Here is a 20,746-nt window from a genome sequence, read left to right as displayed (position 1 = left end):
AAGGCACTTCATTTTTAGGAAAATAAATTAAGGCAAAGTTTACACAAGTGAGTCGATATGTTTTTACAAGAGCTACACAGTATGTTACAAATCTGTTGGTATTCCAACATCCATTAAAATGCATCAACACAAAAGTTAGTATAAAGTTAAGAGTAATGCAGAAAGCCCCTCCTGTTCACTGCTCTGTATTTGCGGATTCACCTATCCACCGATCTGTGTTTACTGAACTATAAGAAGTCTGATCTGCCTATTCCAATTTAGGCCGATATTATTTTTTTGTCTGAAATGTTGCTAAATATAGCAATAAAGTCATCGAGTTGGTAACAGTGGGGTGACTATTAACTGCAGACTTGACCTGGTGGGCAGGTCTGACAGTCAAACCAAGTCAGATTGGTGGATAAGATCAGCTTCACGTAAGAATCGTCTGATTACTGATCTCTCAAAACGAAGGAAATCAGAGCCGATTTATCACTGGATCCCTGTTATTTACTCTTCTTCTGAAAGTATTCCTGCTGTGTTAATTAGATTTTTTTTTCGCCAACTGAGCCACCTTGTGTTTAGGAGAGTAAATACAGCCCTATTTAAGCTACAGCTTGCTTGCAGTGTGGCTAATTTTTTGCTTTGCTGAAATTAAGCGTCTTTAATGACAGCTGTTCAGTAAGTCAAGACAGGCAAATCCATCAAAGCAGCAGAGCAGCTGTCAGAGGGCAGAAAAAAATACAACACAGGATAAACCCCCCCAAAAAAATCTCAATGTGAGGAAGGTGCTCAATAATTTAAACACAAATGCAGTGGAGGCAGGAGATCATACTACAAGCAAGGATACACAGTGAGGAAATGCACTTAGATCACTTCTCTTCCCTGCTGCATCTTCAGTAGGAGAATATAGGCTAAAAATCTGTTGGAAAGCTTCAATTTACAGTACAACGTCAGGAGTCAGTCTGGGCAGAAGGCATTGTTGAATGCCCTGGTGTGTTTTTAGGCTTAATGCATCCTGGCAATTGAGCACTAGAGCTGGTGACATTAAAATCCCTGAGCAGGAACAAGTGGGTATTGGGTAACTAAATGGTGTTTAAGTATTTTGGCTTGTATTGTAGTTGTTTTTTTTACTACACTGCTTCCTCACATCTTTAAACAAAACAAAGCAAGAATCTTGTTTTTGTCACTACTTGATGAATAAAATTTAGGTAAAACCCATCTAAATGTCTTGTTCATTAAACACTAAACTGCCTTACCTTTCTTTTTGATTGCATTTAACAGCCTTTCACGCCTTCTCTAATACTCTAGCACTGATCACCTTTGATCCCCACAAGTGCTGTTAGAGTACCATGGAGAAAAACAGAGGCGAGCTGGTTAGGATCAGGCCTGGTGATGGATGGGGGATGAGGTCAATCCTGAGGGGGGATCCAGACTCTGGAAAAGACCTGTTGTTCTCTCCTAGCGCCTCTCTCTCCCTGAGAGTTTCTCCCTGCTGCGCTGCAGTCCTCTGATGATCTCATCTGCTCACGCTCTGAGCTTTAGAAACCCATACACACACACACACACACACAAACGCACACCACATCCTGAGGAAAACACTGCTGGTGATTCCCTCTTAAAGGAGCTTCATAATGTTTAGATGTTAATCACTGGAATGAGGATGGCTGCGAAAAAAGAAATCACTCCTCAAGATGAGGGTCAACTGCTATTGTTTTTTGCTTAATAAACCCTCGACTTGGTTCATTTCTGCTATTGTATCTTAATGTTGTCGGAATGCGTGTTTTGCTCTACGGTATTTATTTTTGGTCTATATTAGAAGTAAATTGTGCTCCAGGGACTTTCTGTTCTTTTCATATTGTGCAATGTGGCGTTCGTTTAAGCTTTAATTTGCCATTAACAAAAGTGAGAAAATAAACATATTTTTCTTGTTCAGGGGCTGTCGCTCCATCCGTATTTTAATCATACCCAACTGATCTGAATTTAATCATGAATGGAATGTGAGATTTTATGATTCATAAATGATTTTCTGTTGGAATTAAAATGCAATTCAATCACGGTTGGATCACACTGAACAAATTTGCTGCTGAAATAAGTTTGTTCCTGCAGTGGGCCCAGGCTGTTACCGCTTATGAAAACGTGACTGCCGTTTCCACTTTCATTCTGAGGCTCGAACGAAAGCCAGAAAGGGAGATTGCTTAGTAGTCCGACCAAAATGGATGTCACACTGTTGTGCCTCACTTATACCGTGTGAAATTTGGTTGAGTTGGAGATTGATGTTTTTGGAAGAATTCGGTAACATCACTGCCATTAACTTATTGCTGTAGTGTTTTTTTTCTCTGGTTTTTGGATCTTTTTTCAACACCTCTCCTTTTGAGTCATAGGTATACCAAAATTGATGAAATATTGATGTTTTTTTTTTCTTAGAATTTGAAATATTTATCACACATTATTACTTTTTTTTACTTTCTAGGCTCAGTTAAATTAAGTTAATTTATATAGTTCTATTTCTGAGCAAAAGCTTTCCATTCATATCTAAATACATAGACTTCAGTTTGTTCAAAATTTTATTCTATATATTTAAAATTAATCCAGTCCAATTATCCATTTATATATACACCAGTTCAGTCCAAATTCTGTTGATCAGAATTGGCATCAGGTTATCCACAATATCTAACAAGGCCATTTTTATTGAGTCAATAACTATACAGCAAAACCTGGAGAATACTTCATATAGAAATGTTTAAAAAAAGACACAGCTAAACACCAAAGTAATGGACCATGAGTTCTTGACAAGTCAATGGCAGCAATACCTCCATTAATTGTTCGGTTCAATAAAGAAGCCACAGCAAAACATAGAAGTAATAAGGTAGGTTTAAAAGAAAGAGACAGAAAAGACAAACAAATATAAATATTAGGCAGCAGTATTTCCATCAGTGGCTCCATCCAGGAAAGAGGGACAACTAAACAGTCACTACACCAGCTGTATTTTCTATGGGCAAGAAATGCAAAGAGCAAACGGCAGTTTTAGCTCCATTGTTGGTTTTATCCAAGAAACGGATACAACTGAACACAGAAATTCAGAAAACATAATGAGCAATACTTCAATTCCTTAAAAGTATCATAAACAATACATTTAAAATATAGGACCCTAGCCAATGGTTCCAGGAAGAAAACTTGGACACTTTAAAGATGCATGACAATGTATGCAGATGACTGAGCGGTGTGTTAGCTTTCGTTTTTTTTCCGCTACAAAAAAGATATAGAAATCAGCTTTAATCATCTCAAAACTATGAAAGCAAAAGCTTTGAATTTTACTGTTCTCAATTTTTACCTGTTGTCTCACTTAGATGAGCAAAGATCAATTCTTGACTAGTTGGTCTTAAATGACAATTAGGTTTGATGAGAGACCCACAAATCACCCTTTGGACAAGCTCACAGCTGTTTGAATAACCTCGTTGAAATCCTAATTTTCTTGCTTTTGTCGTTTGTTCATTCCCCTGCTGTCTTTCAATCTCTCCTGTTGTTGACCGTCCATCTCTCTCCCTCCCTTTTGCACCACTTTTAACATACATGTGGATTTGAAAGTGATTGACCGTTAATGGCAACTGGAAAAAAAAGTGGTTCGGTTCCTGCTGCTGCAGAATAGCTTCTTGAAAGCAAGGAATCCAGCAATCGCACACAAGCTGACAGGGCTGATTGGCGCCGCGGCTGTGAATACGCGCTCAAGCAGGACCCGTTCCTGCCACGGTTTGTGTTATATTAGGGTTAAGAGGAACCATTGGTGGCCAATCTGTGTGCCTCTGTGGAAATTTTGCATAAAGTTAAAACTTTTTGAAGTCGCACAGGTGGATGTCTTATTACTTCGCACTCTAACACATTGCTCCACAAATAAAAAAACATTTCGAGCAAGTTTGACTTCAGTGTGTATTCATGGTGCGTTAGTTTAGTGGTCGCTTAAAATAAACCAAATGCAGGTCTGTGTTTTTTTTTTTTTTTTTTTTTTTTTTTTTTTTTGGTTAGATTTTGAAGAACTACTGCCTGTACCTTTATTTATTTTAGATTCTTTCGTAAGATTAAGAAGAAGCAGGTTCTTGTGGCAAAACCTTTATCAGTTCTGTTTTCGGGGTCCGTACACAGTATTGTAAAGCATAGAATACAATTTAATTATTTTCCAGGTCTGGACAAGCATGCAAAAAGAAAATTAACAAGTCTTTTTTTTCTTTTTTTTCTTTCTCATTATCACTGGATTGTCTAAAAGTTGTCTGTATGTCCATCAATGTTTGTATTTATACCTAAAGATAAAGATGAAGGTCAGAACAGAAAGCTGTAAAAAAGTGTAATTTTAATGTGGAAAATGTGTGGGAATCTGGTATTCACATGTGGACTGAGGAACCTTAGATTTGTGAATTATTTACTGCCAAATAAAAATGGAAAGTTAATTTTGCTAACAATTTTTGCACTGCTGCACTGCTTTCATCACAAAAAAGCATGGTATAAAGTCAAAAACAGCTTTTTCATCAAATATTATATGACCCAACAAGTAGCATCCTTTTGGTTCCTAGACCAATCAAAATGCTGGAAATGTTATATCAGCCAGCCAAGCAGAGACAATCCCTTATGTATCAATTGAAAAAAAGAGGCCATGCAGTTTGTCAACAATGCACATTTGTGTTTTAAGGCATTTTTTTTATATTTGCAAGGTTTGAGAAGAAGCAGGTCTGTGAAAATATTCTTGCGATGGACAATGAAATAGATGTGCTACAGTTATTTAAACAAAATCTTGAATTTTGAATAAACCGAACAGGGAAGTTGCCAACAGGCTTTTTGTTGGCTATAATTTCTCTTGTCTCTGATTGTTCTAGAATTGTGCTGATTGTGATGGAGTAGCTGTGTTACGTTACTTCTGATTTGTTCTTTTTGTAGACTTTTGTTTAATTGTTTCGGTTGAGGCATTGCTTGTTTGGCAGTTATTTTGTTAGATGCTGTGCAGCTTGAAGGATTCGTGCTTTACTTTTTTACTTCGGACAGTTGTTATTATGTGCATCCATGGCAACAAGCTGTGGATGTTGCCATTGGGAGCAATTGATTAGCATTTCAAAAGCACAAATGATACCTGAACTGGGCTATAAGAAGCAGAGAGAGAAGGAGGAGGTTCAAATGACCTCTGCAACTGATAAAGGGCAAGGATCATATCTCCAAATCCATTGGCTCTCAGCCCGGCTTTCTAACAATATGGCCAAACAGAAATGTAAAGGAGTGGCAAAAGCAAATGAGGTGGATCAGCAGTTCTTGCTGGTAATGGTGTCATCCAGGTTTTGCCATTGTAGAATATCATAAACATTAAGCTGTTACATGTCATGAAATCATGAGACTGTCATTCAGCAGCAGTCTTCAGTCAGAGGTGTCATCAGATTGCTTGGAAGACTGACTGCTACAAGAGATCCATCCTGCCCACAACATCACCATCTCCAACAATTCTTTAAAGATATCACTTACGAGATTTAATTTTCTTTGGCATTAATTCATTATTTTTCAATTTGAATTGAATGAGTATAAGTACCAGTTAATTTTCAGGTACAAAACACCAAGTTTGAGAAAAAACAACCTATTAAATTAGATAGCAAACAATTGTAAAAGTTTAATTGGCTCAGCTATTATTAATACCTTGCAACAGATTTTTCTGAACACACTCAAGTTTCATGCAAACCTTGTAGCTGAGACAGAATACCAACATGATGAACCACAGAGAGATGGAACTGGAAAGAAAAGCAACCTTTAGAACACCAATAAATAAGATCAGACGAGAGAACTGAACTCGTGCAGTCTTAAGGTTTTGACTTCTGTCTCACTGACTTCTAAATTTTCGTTTTCTCCCTTGTCTTCTTCACCTGTTCTCCTTTTCTTTCTCTGTTGCTTCTCTGTTTTGGCTCATGCTGCTATGGCAACCGCTGCTTTCTTTTTGTCGTCCAAGTTGTAGGGCAGTTTTTAAGGTCCACCCCGAGATGAAACCACTCGTTTCATTCACACGTACTATCACAGGATTACAAACACCCACCATCACCTGCACTTCACCGTGTTCTCTCTGCATCGCTATTCTGACACACACTTCAGGTTTACTGATGGTTTGATTTGTTGCTCACCATTCTTTGATTGAATTTTTTTTTTTTTCACAGCGTTTACGTTTGTTTTTTTGTTTTGTTTTTTTACTTGCAGACACCAGAGAAGAATACCCCAAGTGCTGCTGGTTTAACTGACATTTAGAAAGAAGAGGACTGACGAAAAGAGAGGAAGAGAAGGACAGACCGTGTTTGGAGGAGGAGGTGGAAGATAAAATCGGAGACCCGCCCACTCTGGTGAAGCCCCTCCCGTTAGAGGAAGTGCAGTGAGTACCAACATTTTGTTTCTTTTCAAATGGCCCACTCGCTTACTTGTTAACCAATCTACTGATGGTGTTTGTTATTGAAGCTAAGATTTCATGATTACCAATGTACAGATGTGCGCATGTATTATGTGACATCATTAGGAAAGCAACAGCAATCAAATGTAAATTAAGATGTTGGATGAAGTCTACATGCAACCCTTTTAAAAACTTGCATTCGTACAATTTATCCCAACTTAATCACATGGATAATTCCAGAAGAAAAAACTTAAAGAATGTACATGTATATACAACGTTGTATCTGCATTACTTGGCTTTGCCACAGGGCTTTTTTGTTTTTGTTTTTTCTTATAAAAGCTGAGTTATTTCTTGATTTCTTAAACTGAAAATGTATTTGTCATTCTTTCAGTATTATAAGTCTTCTTATCCTTGTGTGGTTATAAAGGCCACACAGATGAGGCTGATTATTTTTCTAATTTTCAAAATGTAGAAATGTAATTTTTTTTTTGCTCATTAACAACTGGCATTCACATCTGTTGCACTGTAGATACTTGAATTGTTCTTGGAGACTGACTAATAGTTATAACTCAACACCTACATTGAAAGTACATATGCATAAACATCTATTTTAAAGTTATTTTCATTCAGTTGCAAGTTGTCATTTTCAGTCTTCATCTCAGTAACGAATCTCATTGCATCACATTGTGTGGTATTCAGATGAGCCTAAACGGGCTAAACTAGACCAATACCTATTGAATTAAGATTTGCAGCTCACATGTCTTTATTTTATTTTATTGTTGGCAGTGTATCGGGATACACATAGTATTTGCACAGAGCGAGGATACCCAAGTCTACTGTTCAATTTTCAAAAAGTGAGGTCAGTGTGTTGTTACTTTAAATAGTGACGGTCATGTTTGCAAGTCTCAACATGGCCACATCTGGGATCATGGATGCCACAAACTGACACATCTCGACTCAACAACAACAAACAGGTGGTATGAAACCACTGAACCATTCTGAAGAGAAACTGAGTTCTTGTTTTTGTAAAGCCAGTTCAACTATAACTCTGTTTTAAAAAACAGACCAAATCATACTGGTTGGATGACTTTACTGTTTAACATGTTGCAGAGTACAGCAGGTGAATGATGTTGTCTAACAGAATGAGGTGGGATGTTTAACTGACTGAAATGAGTGGCAGTTTTTGACATGGATGATGTGGCTCCCCACCCAGGGCATCCTGGATGGGGTGGCAACAACACACCTAAAAACAACAGCAGCAAAAGGCCATTTGAGGTTTATGATCCATTTGTTCTGTTTGAGCCAACACAGAAAATGCATTTTTGATTTTATATTGGGACAAGTGTGACTTGAAGGGGAAGGATGTATGCTTTCATGCAAAGTCCTGTAATTTTACAGTAAATTTTTTTTTCCTGGATTCAAAACTGTTGCTTGTAACAAATAGTTGCTTGTTATGTTGGTTTTTTTTTTATCATTGATATATTTAGTTGTTTAATTAGAATACAATTAACACAAATGGGTGTGCATGTGTTATATTCTTTAGGATGACAACAGACCTCAAAGAAAAAATAATCCTTGTTGGTTGATAACAGCCTGATCAGTGTAATTTTATAAAAAGTTAGAAATTTGACTTAAGCATGTAATAATAAGAATAAAAAAAAAGCTTTATGAAAATGTTATTTATTGCTAGTTATTTTTAATAACTGAACTACTGAAATTAAATTTTTATTTTTTGCCATGTCCTCTAAATCTCCTGAACTTAAAGTAACCTTCTTCCAACCGGACGGAGGAAAGGGCGTAAAGGTTGTTACTTTCAAAGGTGACATTTCCGTACAGGTTGCTGAACTTTGGTAGAGAAGAGAATAAATGACATTTCGTCGGTCACCATTTGCCAGCAGGACTGGATTAGTTTAATGGGGACCTCACTGGAGGTGGAAACGAGGACATGTAACTGTTGTCTCTCAAAGAGATTGTTGGGTTGTTGCTGTAACCACTTAGTGGAAATTTTGCCATCTGAGCATATTGCTTGTTGCAACACTGGGAACTCTTTGCATTTATTATTCTGTTGAAAACCTACTATTTTATCTGTGTGAACAACTCAAGATTAATTCTTATGTGGAGCATAATGACAGTGTTAAAACATACAGCTGCCTTTGATAGAAGTCTCCGGGGAGATGATTGCATCGCTGTAGTGTAAGAGTGCGTTCTCCAACTGATGAATGTGTTGTGCTTGTGACTCAGAAGAGGCTTTCAGTTCCTCAAAAGCACTAGTAAACAGATACACAGTGAGGAAAAATGACAGACTTGACTTTGGGCGATGCACCTGCACCGTTTTAGGCTTCATTTATTATCCCAGCACTTACGTGAAGCACTGCGGAGCATTCTTGCTTTTTCTTAAAAATGCAACGAATGCGTCTCATCAGGCTGAACATTAATTTATTTAAAGTGAGAATTATTCTTAAAAATAGTATTTATCTTGTATTAAAAGTGAAAGATATTCAGTTTAGTTTTAATTTAGTGCCATTTTAAATAATTTTTGCATTTCTGATAAGAGGTGTTATGTGTGAAGAATTATTCACGTTTGTTCCAAAATTTTATTTTTAAATGCTCCCCAAAAGGCTTTGTGTGTTTGAATAGGATTTTTATCTACTGTCTAGTGTTAATTATCAGCTTTAAAGTAATTAAACAACTAGACATATTTTAGAGCATATTAAATGGTGAAATAGTTTTTCTGACCTCGCAGCAAAGTCAACTAGCACTTGTATATGTTGAAGAATTTTATTTATACTTGATAAGAAAATGGTTAGAGCCACATTAACAGAGTCAAGGCCTCAGGGTGTGTTTTATTAATTTCTTTACAATTCTAAAATCACTGCAGGAATTTAAATATTAAGAATACTTGACACTATGTACCACTGATACTGCATAGCCATTTCTTGGAAGAAATTGGCTCTTTCTAGTTAAGCAAATAATCAGATTTATATTGTCATTTTGAATTGTTACAATATGACAATAGTTTAATTTGATAAATTATTCAAAACCAATCAGCAGGGTTAAGCACGCCCTCATTATATAAAAAATAATAATTTTAACTGTTTTCTGGCTGTATTTGGCATGGTAGCAGAATTTAAACATCACTCAGTTACTGCAGCACGTCTTTCAGAAAAAGCCAACAATTTGAGGCAATGTGAATGAGTCAGTTTGTATTGAATTTTAAAAGGTTTGAGTATCTCTGAATAATTAATTACTCACTTTTATTGCAATATTGATACTTTTGACAACCCTAATCAGGATAAAACTCACCACCTGTGTACAGTAAGGTTACTGTCCTCCACGTCTTGCATTGACTGATTTGTTTAACCACTTTTGGAGATTTTAGAATCTCCTCAATGTCGCATCAAACCTGAGTGAACATCATAAACAAAGTAGATGGGATTATTGAGTTTTTTTATAGCATAGTAAACAAAAAGCGTGCGATCACAAGTCCTTTATTCTTGTTGACGTTGGGGTGCAGTACTTCAACAATGGCCAGTTTAAATGAAGGCTACATTAGACACTTTTACAGCTTGCTTTTCATCTTTCTTTGAAGGTAGGAGTAAAAGCAGATCAGTTCATAAACTATCAATCCCAAACTCAGCCGCTTTTGCATAGATGTTGGCTTTGAATGGCAGACATTCAAACACCATCCAAGTACAAGACAAAAACCTCTTTTGTAAAACAAAAACAAAACAGCAGGTCTGGACTCTAACAGGAGGATGAAAAGCAACAGTGGCCACATTTTAAATGAAAGCGTGATGACTGTTAAAGCGAGTTGGAGTCAGTCCCAGTGATGTGTTCAGAGTCCCGATCTGCAGCAATACGAATGAGTCAGTCAGGGGAGATTCTGATGAGACAAGAGATGAGCTCCAGATCCTCAGCAATGTCAAGGTAGAGAAAAAAGGCGGAGGAAGTATTCAAATTTACTGTTTAAATATATATTTTCATACGTAGTCACTTCATAATATTTCAATCTTGTAGGAACAGGGACTCGTTTTGCTTGAAAGAACCCATTTTGAGAGGTTTTTGACCTGCTTTTACAGAAATCATCAGAGTAACACAGCAGTATCACATTTCTGGGTTCGCTTTGTCCCTTTGGTGTCCTTTAGTGATTTGAAAAGTATCACCTGAAGACTTAAAGAGTAGATTCTGGCACAATTTAAAGCTTTAACCTTAAGAGGTATTTATTTGTTTGGAGTCTATTCCTCCCTCTGGATCATTTTAGTGTTTAATTTGCCTCCCCCCTTGCTACTCAGCTTTAATTTGTTGAATATAAGAAACCTTAAAAAAATAAAAAATAAAAAAGACGTGGAAATCTTGCCTTTTAAAGGCAGTGGAAAAGAAGAAAAATAAAAGCAAATAGAGGGTGAGTTCTGATGAGGGGTGAGGAATAATACCTGGATGGCTGAAGGCTTTTTCGGATGAGTACCTTTTCCCACTAAGAGTGGCTCAGAGGAAAAAGTCAGAGGGTCACTTTGAAAGACATGACATTTAATTTCCAAAATTCAAAACTCTTCCCCTCTTTTCTGCAGAGTGGCCTTCTGGTGTTAAAATGTGAGAAAGAGTTGGTTTTTAGAAGAGGAGGAAGAGGGAAGGACACATTAAAGTGCAAAGTGTCGAATGATCTGGCAGCAGAGAGCACAAATGAGTAGAATGAAAGAAGAGGAGAGATGTGATCCTTGAGGAAAATAAAAGAGCAAAAGAGAAGTGACACGTACTTCAAGCTGGAAGTGAAGTCAGACTCAGGATGGCTTTAGGAAAGAGGAGAATCTGAGATGGATTTTCAGTCAGAAGTATATGAGCGGTTTCTCCCTTCTGCAGGAACAGCACGTTCTGTTCAGCAGGTTTAAACATGGCAGCGTCCGCAGCCTGTAGTGCCCCCGCGGCACTCAACTTAACTTTGTTGTCCGTGCTTCTAGACAGGCTGGCTGCTGCACAACATGGTTGTGTAATTTGGGACGGTACACATTTTGGGAGACTTTTCAACAAACCTTGTTGAGGCTCTATTGCTTGAGATAAAAGTTCAGTCGCCACATCTGGAGCCGGCATGGAGGTCCTTGTGGGTCTTAGATTTGTGCAGTGTGTCATACTCATGAAATGATCAGTTTTACACAGTAAAAACTTCAGGATGATGATTATAGTGAAGAAAACATTCTAAATTCAGACTGTCAAAGTGAATATTTTCCTTTCCATGTTCATAATTTAAATTATTTATCCATCGAGACAGGTTTGCATCTGAATATATGACGGACTTTTTCTTTTAAATGTAAATTTCTCAAAATTGTTTAGACATGCAGGGTTTTTCACAAAGGTTCACAGCCTCCTCCATATTATTGGCATAACCGGTAAAGATGTGTAATAAACCTTGGAGCTGGAGTACGACAATTGCTCATGCTAGAACATTTCAGTAAGGCAAAGACCGCACAATAAGAATTAAATTATCTTTAATAAATTACAAGTTCTGCATGTATTGGCACCCTAAGAATTTATTTTTTTTCAATTTATTCTATAAGATACTACTTTAAGGTGATCAGAATGTCTAAAAGTGATCCTCGACTTTCTTAGCCACTCTCTAAAACAGGTAAAAGAAGAGAACATACCAGCTGCATAACATAAGAACATTTTTTTGCCAACTTCACTTGCGAAAGTCTTCTGAATTTGTGTCCCAGATTCATTTATGTGCTACACCCTCAATATGGCGATACAACAAAGCTACAGACCCCCGAATCTTACAGATCTCCTCTAAGAAGAAGGGAGATTTATTTGCTGCATAGTATTAGGGTAAAAAGTGCTTCCTCAATTGAAAAGGGTTAGAGTTACAAGGCTTGTCTGAGTAGTAACAGTATGGTTTTTGATACAGAACAAATGTGAATACATCGAGAGGGCAGAAAATAAGTCTCTGTGATTCTGAGATGTTTATAACATTCTTTTCTGATCACTATTTGGAACTAGTACCGGTAATCGTTTCCTAATAGATATTGATTAGATTAGCCACAAAACCAGATCTAAAAATCTAAGTGCTTAAACTACTATGATGATTACCATCTAATGTTTGCATTTGTAAACTAGCACCACCACAAAGTACAGCTGGGACCGATGGGAATATTTTGCTTGCATTCGGTCTTTGGTGTTCCAACTGAAAGAGCAAGATTGCCATCCCCACAGGCGTGCTGCTAACATGACTGAAAACCTCAAGATGGTGAAACGAAGGGGCAGCCCATCAATTAACTTGTCAGATTCAAAGCCACTAAAGTCACTTGTTTTCAACACGCAGTGAAACACCAAGGGTTGGCGGAAGTGGATCCAGACCAAACACCAAAACACATGACATGTTGTAACTGCAGAGCCACTAAAAATATCAGTGAGCACTGAAAGGTCTTCTGAGATTAAACATAAGTTCCTGAGCCCCTAATCAACAATTTCTGCATCCGAATGTTCCAGCTGACCAGCAGAATGAATCATAATCAGTAGTCTTTGGGTTTATCCATCCAGAAAACCGAGCCAACTGAAGCCAACATTTACCATTGCTTGGCTGCCATCCAGTTCTTTCTTTTTGAGCTCCCTCCTAAGCTGCAGCCAGCACGAAGACCATTGCCAGCCCTGCTGGGCGCTCAGAAAGGTTTGTTTGCTTAGCTGAATAGGCTCTCTGAAACTCAAGCGATGGAGCTCTGTGCTAATACTGCAAGGGTGATGGATGGAGTTTGCACTCAGGTCATCTGGGCAAAGAATATTTGCATCAAAGGTGTTATGAAGCACCTCTCCTGAAAAAATCCACCAAATGGCACAATGTTTGGGCTGCAGAAACACCTCTGCACCTGTTATTTATTTATTTATTTATTTTTATTCAGAGTTTGACTTTGTTGCTTTATGCTAAGTTACATTTCCCAAGTGTCATTAATAAGTATCAGAATTGTCAACATTATTTACAGTTAATACCTGACTAGAAATCACACTTTTTTTCATAATTCGATTGGTCCCACAAGTTATAGTCAGTTGTGACTTCTATGTATTTTTTTTGCTCTATGTGACGCATTGTTTTCACTGACACGTTAAATATTTATTCAAACTGGTGGATATGAACCAAGAATTAAACATTACCATTTGTAGCCATGAAGAAAGCTAAAATCACAGGCTGAGTGCTAGACGGCCAGAACTGAAGGAACAAATCCACAGACGATCTGTGATCTGTGCTACCTCGTAAGATTTTCTTACCACACCGCATCTAGATAACGATGCCTATCTGTCGGTGCCACCTTCTGAAACTGCTGGAAAAAGTCACATCTCCATGCTCTAGTAGTGACTAAGGAGATGACTATAAATGACTTTAGAGGGAGACCTCTTGGTGTTACCGTTTCTTGCAATGCAACCGCCTCTCTATCATCCTTTATTTACACTGCATGCGTCTCCGCTCCGCTGCGCTCTTTGCTGATGGAGCACAGACATTCCAGACCACCCTGATTTAGAGTGCAGATCAGCCTCCAGCAGACTTCCAAGCCAAAGTCAAGAGTTTTCTTGAGTTTGCTGAAAAGCAATTAAATAATATATCATTTGACAATTTCTAAATACTTAGTGTCTGGAAAATATGGTACTGTGCTAGAGTCAAATTTAACCAGTTATACTCACATATGTACACATGCGAGTATGTTTGCTCACATGAATTTATACTCACATGTCTCATGTGGATCTATTGGTGTCTTTAATAAAGATGATCCGCTGGTAACTTGCAGTTAAGTGCCTTGCCCAGGTGCCCATCAATGTATGACAGAGAAGGAAGCAAGAATGAAACCTGCAGCTTTCCAATTCCAGGGCTTCTCTTTTTATTACACATTCGCATTGTGATTGATGATCACTTTAATTATGCTCTGGATCAAAGCTGTACATCACATTTTTTTATTTCACTAACAGGAGATCTAAATGTATGAAAACACTGAAAACACTGCTGCATTTTTTGGTATTAAGTGTAGAAAACAAAGGCTGCACAATTAACGCTGTGCCCTAATGCTGTGTCACTGTCTGATCATGATGTTGTTCGTCGAACCGCCATCTGTTGCCTTCAGATGTTGCGCTCTCGTTTGAAAATCTGAGCGCTAGGCCCCGCTTCAGGGAGCGATCGAGAATCCCAGTCGATTTTTTTGGGACTGGGAGGAGCGGTGCGGCGCTGGTGGGATCTCCGCAACCACTGCTGGAGGTATGTGCTACGTGGGAGAGAATGACTCACCCCTAAAAATCCACACACACCTGTGGAGGAGGTGTGTGTGGGCAGGCAATGTGGCCAGGCAGATTGTTGCTCGCCTTTTTCTCTGAGTTGGTGTGTGAAACGTTGACCTTGCTGCCGCTGCTGAACTGGGCCATCGAAACTCTGTTCTTTAAATCTTCTCTCTTTATTTTTTTGTGTGTGTATCTGTGGGTTTTCCTAAATAACACCTGTACAGAAGACTTTTCGTATTCTGGCTGCAGCAGGAGAATTTTTTTCTTTTTGACATTTTACTTATTGATGTGATGATTTTGAGAGATTTCAGCTCCTCCGCTGTGGGTGCTGCACGTTTTGTCTTTAATTTTAACACTGTATGTTTTTTTTTCTTTTGTTTTTTTTTTCTTATGTCCTTGTTAGAAAAGACTTGTGTGTTCACTTGAGAACAATTCTCAGTTCAGATTTTTTTTTACTTTTTCTTGGATCAGTTTTAAGTTCATTTCAACTCAGGAAATTATGTAAAAATAAGCATAAAAAAAAAAAAAACGTAGAAACTTATTGACTTTAATCAGAAAATTATAAGACATGAAGATAGTTTGATCTAAAACATCCCACAGTAGTTCAGGTCATTGTCCTACCAAATTTGGACCTCTGTCTGAGGCTCAGGTCTTTTTCAGCTTCTAACGGGTTTTCTTTCAGGATCTATATTTAGATTCATAGTTTTAAATCAATAGTTCATCAGCTTTCGTAATTAATGGGGATGTAAAGTGGTCATGAAGATATTGGGATACTAAATTAAGATATGACCTTATTTTATTTTAAAAAATCAACTCTAAATACAAAGTCAGTTTTATTGATCTTGTAAAAACTAAAAGACAAATGCTTTTAGTTACACTTTTTATTTGAATTATTAAGGTAATTAAATACAAAGTGTGACAATATATAGTCACAATACACAAAAATAAATCAGTATGCGACCCATTTTGTATAAAAAAAAAGACCTATTTTATCTCTGCTTGCATCTTCAGATTTGATGGAAAGTCGAGCGCCATTCCAGTTTCTTGACTTTTGAACACAGGTTTCCTTCCTTGATCACCCTGAATTTTACTCAATCACTCCTTCTACTATGGCCATCCTGTTATAACCTGCTGCAAAGAAAATGTCCCCACAGCATAATGCTGCCACCACCATGTTTCAAGGTGGCAATGTTTTTTTTCAGAGTGATGTGTAACAAAATTCTGACCCCATCTGAGCAGAACCCCTTCTTCTAACTATTTCTGCCTCAAATACAGAAAGAAAACAAGGGAGAATAAAATTACATAATGTTTTTAAATGTAACGAAGTAAGAAAATCCAGTAGTTTTCTAATTTTTCTCCATGGTCTACTTTCTCCTACACGCTTTTGATTTAAGTTGGTCATTTAGCATCTCGGAGAACTTGCCATCTGTGTATTTAGGTTGCGTTGGTGTCCTGAGCTTCTTCCTGTGATCATAGATCACGATCATGATGTTAAGATCAGGCCTCTGTGGGGGTCAGACCATCTGTTGCTAAACTCTTTGTAGTAGTTGAAGATGTAGCTCTTTGATTCTTCAGGGTGTCATCTTCCTGCCCTAGAATAAATCTGAAAGCAGACCGATCTTTTTGAGAACGACCGCATAGCGCAAGATACAGTATAAACAGAAGCTTAATTTAAGTTTCTTTTTTTATGTATTTATTCTTTTCTTTTTTTAGCTCTCTGGATGTTTTAAGTAATAAAATATAAAGAGGTCAGGATTTAAACTGCATGAAGATGTTCTTTCCATCCAGACTCCCCCCTCCTACGTCCAGCTGCAGCTGCAGCGGCTCAGTAACTCTGGAGTTCATTCAGCACCATATAATTGAGGCCATGATGAAGTCAAGTGTTTTTTAGAGTAATGAGCGCAGTCTGGAAAGGTAGAGCTGCCTCACAGCTTCTCTCAAATCATCCATCCATGCACACACCCATCCATCCGCAACACATTTGTTCAATTTAGTTAAGTGCCACTCAAGACATATTCCTTAAAAACAAAGATAAAAACTAATCTCCAAGTAGTTTTTTTCTTGCTTTTGTTTTTAAGGGCTGGATGTGTCAGTAACGTACAAATTTACAACACTTTTAAAGACACAAGAAATAAGAGATTTTTTTTCAAAATAGTAACTAATCCAATTATAGCCAGAGGAAATGTGTTTGGGGTGTTAAGAATGAAGACGAGAAATGGGAGAAGAAAGCACTAAAACGAGCAGAATTTACTAATATTCAGCAAAGCACTCCATTATGGGATGAGCTGTTTCTGAGTGAAACTTTAGCAACAATTCGAAATGATGTTCAATTATTTCCTGAGTGAGCAGACGTTGGAACGAAGAGAAATTCTCAAGGACCCGAGTTTGGTTGGAGAAATTAGAAAATCCAGTGAAGCGATAAATAATTTCATTTTGCGGATGGTTTTTGAAAAAGTCTCCAAAACCTTTTTCAAGGCCATCAGGATTTTGCTCTCCAATACATTTTTCCCCAACAAAAATACTTTTTTCCCCTCCTGGAGTTTGAGAGATATTCAAAAGGCCTGAAGAGCCGGGTGAAAAGATGCGATGAGAATCAAGGATGCTTCGTCGTGAAGTCTTACTCACACTGGAATTTGATATTCAGAATGACTTATTTTTTATTCTCCTTGACATTGACCAGTTCAATTTTAAAACCACTTTTCTAAAGGTGCAGTTGAGTGCTGATTCATCTAATGAAGTATCTGGTTTTTCTTAATCGAAAAAAAGACTTTTAAAGGTGGATTTTTTTTTTCTTCTTTTATTTGTACTTTAGGGACATTTAATGCTGTTCATGTCATTCAAAAGACCACGGCTGAATGACTGTTATTCCAAAATACCTTAGATTTAGTGGTTTAGCTGTTTAAATGTATACATACAAATTCAGTTCTTATGCTAAGAGCTATCTCGAGACAGTAGAACATTACCTCGATTGTGAAAGACTTGTAATTGATGCTGGTCACTTGTAATGTTGCAACAGTTTCACAGCCAGTTCAGAGGAACTCTCTAAGTCTGTTTATCCAAAACGGTTTAAGCTCCATGAAATGACAACCACCCTGAATGAAAAAAGGCACGCTTTATGTAGCCTATGAGGCAAACCCTGGGGCAAGGAAAAAAATTCAAAGGACCTGCTGGAGTTTGTAGAGGTTAACTCAGAAAGCTCTAGGCTGTTTTGTTTTTGTATTTACTCTTAAAACGACAACCAGAGATTTGCTGAATGCCATCTGTAAAACTATGAGACCAAAATGATTAACCTTGGGTCTGCCAGGTGGGTTCTTCAGTATCCCGGAGACTTTCCCTTTGGATATAGATCTTACTTAGATCTGAAAAATTTAACTGCTGTTGTTAATTCTGCTCTATGCAGTCCCTCCAGGATTTCACTATTGTTTTTACTTTTTGTTTACAAAATTGCTTTTTTTTTTGGTGCTGCTTAAGAAATCTTTGCCAGAAATTTTGCAATATTTTTTTTTTAATCTCCATTGAACTTCTTCCAAAATCTACATGATGAGACAAAAAACAGATAGATTTCACAAAAATATATTTATCCTTTAAATAACTTAAATAGTTCAATTATTGTTACTTGCCACATTGATAATGTATTATAACTTGATATAAAGTAAGGCTGAGGCAGCGGTGAAGTAGAAGCATGAGCCACTGCCTCTTTCAGGTGGGAGTTTGCAGTTGCTTGTGCCTAATATGTTTGACCATTTTTGTGGAAAATTAGCATTAAACTCACAATCATGCATTAGTGCGATAAAAAGTTCTGGTGATTTTGTGTGAATTTTCACAATTGCAGAATCACAGAAAACTGAAGCAATTTGAGTTGGTTTATCATATAAAAGCCCAACAAAACATGGAAGCTGATGGTTTTAACATGGCAAACTGTGCCAAATATAGATGGGTAGGAATAATTTTTACAAGGAAAGCACTGCAACCGTATTTGCTGCAGTTGTGGTAAAACAGACAATCGTTTTCTCCAGCCTCCAAAAGAAAGAAAAAAAGCTGTAAGTGCTGCATTTTTATCATCTTAACATTCACTTTTATTTGCTGCTGGACTGTGGCAGAGCCATGTTGAGACAGACTTTTAGGTTAACAGAGGTTATTTACCGTTGTCAACACAAATGTAAATGTAGGCCTCTGCTTGCCTTTATCCGGATTTCTCTACAAAAGAGCCAAATTATTGGTGGTGTGACATTTTCCATAATTCCTGCTGATATTTGTTTTGTGGCTGCAAGTAGACCTTGATGTTTGCAGGGTGAGTGTGGGTCACATGTCAAAGCAGTATACGCATTTGTATGGCAGGTATGAACTCATATCAAGGCATTAAAAGCTCCAACTGAAAGACGAAAAAATAACAATAAGTATGAATAAAAAATGAGTCGTTTTGTGCTCAGGTGCATTCCTAAAGACCAGCGAGTGTTTGCTTTCACAAAGCCAGGTTCTTTTTTATTTTTTATTTTTACTTTTTTCCCCGGCTCTTCAAAGGTGGTCCTCAGTGATCTCAAACGGTCCCACCAGTTCAGGCCAATTGGAGATGGCCTGCTGGGAAATGTCTAAAATTGCTATTCCAAATTTACAAGGTGGAGCGTTGCCACTGTTAGACAGTTTAGGGAGAGCCGCGGTGCGTAAACCGTTTTAGTTCGTCCCCTGCTGTGATGCAATCTGTTACGAGCATCAGTCAAATCACCCTCTCTGTTAGAGGATAAGAAAACACAGCCATCAGCCAACTCAGTAAACTCTGTAAATATTATGAAGGATTCCCCAACCTGCATTTCCGCTGTAGATGAAGATGGAGCTTTTTCTTAGGAGGACTGAAGCAGTCAGGGAGCTTTTATAGACATCTTAAGTGTGTGTGTGTGTGTGTGTGTGTGTGTGTGTGTGTGTGTGTGTGTGTGTATATATATATATATATATATATATATATATATATATATATATATATATATATATATATATATATATAAAGGATACATAGAACTCAAGGGTTACAACTTATAGCAAAACAAAAAAAGAGAACAGTTTGTGTATGCAAAATGATATCTGGAGAGTTAAATAGATTGTAAGATTATCTTTACCATTCATCTTTCTAATTTGGATTTAACAAGATAGAATAGCAAAAATAAAACGTAAAGGCTGACTTAAGCCTAGTAATAGTTTCTGCATGCTAATTGCACAGAATTATTAACACAAGTACGACAATCTGATTGTAGATGTTTAATTAGCAGAGCCATCTGCTCAGGTAGCAAGGCTGCACTTGGCTTCCGCTCATTGCTTTGCACCTGCAGTTTAAAACGGCATTTTCATTATAAGACTGACAGGCGGCGCTCCTTTACGTTACATATGATGACTGTCTGTGCATCGGGAAAGTTTTCAAATGGCTCATTTTTCTATCTTGTAAGCAAGATAGATGGCCTTGATGGACTTTCTTTTGAATGGTTTCTGTCATGTCCCATGCTGCAGTCCTGCTCACAGTCCCCGCCGTTCATACTGATTGCTCTCACCTGTGCTGCTGCCCAGGTAACCACCTGCTCATCTGTCTTGGAGCATTCCTGTTCCATATTCTCATTTCTAATTATGTCTCCGACACAATCAGACTTCAATATGACTTCTGACCACCACCTCTGTTGCTACCCATCAGTGCTGTGAGTGATTTTGGCTCTGAATCTTGCTTCCTGTTCTTGGCCACTGATTATTCTGGACCTGTTCTGCCTCCTCTGCTTGCCGTCAAAAACGGTTGTATTTTTGGTATCTGTGACATCTTAGTTTGCGGTGTTAAGCACATAGAGTCATCTCTGCATATTCCTGTGGGTGAAACAATCCCCGGTAAACAGATAACCTCAGTTCCCTTGGAGTGTATTCTTCAAGGATGCTAGTATGCTGAGGTACAAATCTCAGAGGAGTTTCAACCATCTCTTATCAGGCAAAGCCATACTTTCTGTTTCTGCCACATACAGCAGACTGCAGAGTTTGACCAGAAACCAGAACCAGAGGAGAAGCTGCCATTCATCTTGCACATTTCTATCTTGGTAAAGAAAAAAAAAACATATTTTAACTGTTTCTGGGTTGTAGTCTTAGATTTGTGTCCAATTT

The 20,746-nt window shown here is 37.7% G+C and overlaps 1 protein-coding gene across 2 annotated transcripts in view; it reads left to right on the top strand.

Moving 5' to 3' along the window:
* LOC106920359 (zinc fingers and homeoboxes protein 2-like) overlaps window positions 1-20,746 on the top strand; it is a 145,600-nt gene that overhangs the window by 40,311 nt on the left and 84,543 nt on the right. For both annotated transcript variants that reach the window (XM_014991317.2, XM_088010420.1), the window contains exon 2: window positions 6,193-6,361. The gene's annotated coding sequence lies outside the window, so the exon portion shown is untranslated. The remainder of the gene's footprint in view (window positions 1-6,192; window positions 6,362-20,746) is intronic.

Source organism: Poecilia mexicana, unplaced genomic scaffold (assembly GCF_051168715.1).
Source record: "Poecilia mexicana isolate PSO_F unplaced genomic scaffold, ASM5116871v1 scaffold_11, whole genome shotgun sequence".
In the NCBI taxonomy this organism is placed as follows: Eukaryota; Metazoa; Chordata; class Actinopteri; order Cyprinodontiformes; family Poeciliidae; genus Poecilia; species Poecilia mexicana.
Note: the sequence above shows the minus strand (reverse complement) of the source record. Positions and strands in the feature narration are given on the sequence as shown.